The 2694-nt window shown below is 32.7% G+C and overlaps 1 protein-coding gene across 2 annotated transcripts in view; it reads left to right on the top strand.

The window, feature by feature from the left end:
- Positions 1 to 2694, top strand: part of LOC100186995 (enoyl-CoA hydratase, mitochondrial) — an 8836-nt gene that overhangs the window by 1039 nt on the left and 5103 nt on the right. The window lies entirely within an intron of this gene.

The raw sequence follows: 2694 nt of genomic DNA, 5'->3' as shown, positions 1-2694 counted from the left end.
TTAAAGGTAGGGGTTATGGTTGGGTTAAGAGTTAGGGCTTGGGGTTTTTCCTAGCAGAAAACAGTGTGAAAACAAGATTATAACGTGCTGTAACGAACGAAATATGTCACTACTGTGACGTAACATATCGCTATTGTGACGTAATAAATCGTTAACCTTACGCAAGTCAGGCGAATTACGGTGACAAAGCACGTTTTCGCGCATGTTCAAAGTTAATTTTTGACACGAACGCTCGAGTTTTTTTGAAAAAAAAATTATACAGCGGGTATCAGGAAGACGTAAGGAACATTTTAAGACCAAAATTTGAACTGCTCACCAGCGGCAGTATTACCCCATGCGAACAACCTGACGACCGTCAATCATTTTATTTAATTCACTACGTAGTTACTTTCTGTTAAAGAGATTGTTTTTAATGTTTTTGCTGTCTGTTTCCTATAAGACTAATATCTGGATTGATTCCGGTGTTCTGGCCCCCTAGTTAATAACAACGAAAAAGGCGACAAAACTTACATTTTCACATTAAATAAAACAAACTGTACAAAAACATGTATGTATGATTCGTTCAAAACCAGATTTAAAGATTTCTGATAAAAATGTACTGTGTCCCGGTACAAACATAACAATCAAGGTGATATTTTGACACCGAATTTGTATTTTCAAAAAGATTTGTGTTTTTAACGATTTGTATTTTTAAAAAGTTTTACATTTGTTACAATAGCAAGGTTCAGTAATGTTATTTGAAATGATCTTAATTTTGTTTCCAACGTGCAAAAATAATCAGTTTTGTAAACTTTCTGCAAGTCGTCTGTTTCCAAATATTGCCCACCATTTTTGCTATGTTCGGAGAATCGGTTTCTCCGACGCTGCAACAATGCTTCGGTACATCGAGCTTGTAGAATTTAATTTTTCATGACCTTTTAACACACGCTACTTTCGCTGTTATCCTTTATCACATGTTTGCATGTGTTCCAGCTTTCTGGTATATATAGATTTAATGAGTTCGTTATAGTGTTCATAGTCACTCTTATTATCTTTAACGTTGTAATTGTAAGAATATTAGTACAGTTCATATAGTTTCCTCCTTCATTTATGAGTTGATAATAAATTATTATGCCGACATTTCAAACTCTTAAGAATGAGAAAGAAACGAGATCGGTATTTAATTTTCGCGTTCAACCACAACGTTCTTGAGTTATTATTTTTCTGCCTCAGTGCACCAGAGTCATACATCTGTTCGAGCATTAGTGTTTCTGAGCTTTCAAAAAGGCAGTATTCGCTGGAAGTCAACGTTTCACGCAGTGATGATTGTAATGTTGGGATTAACACCCCTGTGTTAAAGTAACAGGGTTTAATTTGTTTCCTTGGCTACCGATCTAGGTTAAACAGAAATTTTGACCATTTAGATTGTAAGGCTATAATAGGTAAGCATCAATGTTTATTATGTTTGTCCCTCCATGTTTTATTTCCCGACAGAGTGTTTCTCTCTTTATGTGTTCCCATTTTGAGCGCCAAATAAATCAAAAATCTTTGTGTTTAACAATTTCAGAATGTATTTTGGGATTGGCGTTTGGAGAACGGTGGCTTAGTAAGTGAGTATCAAATGTGACATCCAAGTTTTAAAATACAAAACAGATTTTGAAAAAAATGAGTTTTAAAACAGCCATTTCGGCCGCTGGAGTAAAAAAATGGCTGTGGCGCAATGCATGAAATTTCCCATAAAAAATCACTCAACTTTGATCGTTTCTAAAATGTTAAAGAAAATTCAAACTTTATTTCTGATTTGGTATAATGAATCTTCAAAAACTGTATAAAAAATTGTAAAACATTAAATTAATTATGTTTTAATTTTCGATTGAACATAGGTACATAATATGCCGACTCAGCACTCTTTTCTTATTAGTTAATTTATAGCACTTTTTTACATTAAAATATTTATTATGTCACGCTAGTACCCACTGTAAATTTTTTTATAAAAGAGTCAGTTTTTAAATTTATATATTTTAATTTTTTTTTATATATTCTTGAAGAAGTAGCATTTGTTATATAAAATCAAAAATACAATTTAAACTTTCTTTATTATTTTATAAATTAGAAATGATCAAAGTTCAGTCAACTTTGTACTTTTTTTCACACGATTTTTTTAGCGGGTTTTTTTATGCGATTTTTTTAGAAGCCGTATTGTTTTAAGATTGATTTTTCGTTGGTATGCCCCTTTAAGTTGATAATTGCGAAAAGTATTTTATAAGTGACGAAGTAGTGTGTTATATCAGTGGCGCAACCAGCGCGTTCAAAAGGGGGCTGTCATATTTACAACGTTTATCTATGACGCGATAAAACACTCCCTTTATTGGATGTGCACACTAATATATATCCTATTTTACTCGGTAAATTAGAACTAACACTACATTATTAAAAAGACGTATCTAAATTAGTATAAACTGATGAAACATTGGTGCAAGTTTTACGCATGTGCATCATGGATAATGTAACGATTATTTACATCAGAATAAACCTTTGGAAAACCATTACGATTGTTACGTCACAAACGAGATTATTGGTAAACAATCGTGTTTTATTTGCTCCCATTCGATCTGTAGTTTTTGTATAATTTCTGTTTCTGATGATTAGTTTAAAACAGTGGTTCCGAAACTATGGTATGGGAAGGCCTCCGAGGTGGTACGCGAGCACCTTATA

The sequence above is a fragment of the Ciona intestinalis genome, chromosome 3 (genome assembly GCF_000224145.3).
Source record: "Ciona intestinalis chromosome 3, KH, whole genome shotgun sequence".
Classification (NCBI taxonomy): domain Eukaryota; kingdom Metazoa; phylum Chordata; class Ascidiacea; order Phlebobranchia; family Cionidae; genus Ciona; species Ciona intestinalis.
Note: the sequence above shows the minus strand (reverse complement) of the source record. Positions and strands in the feature narration are given on the sequence as shown.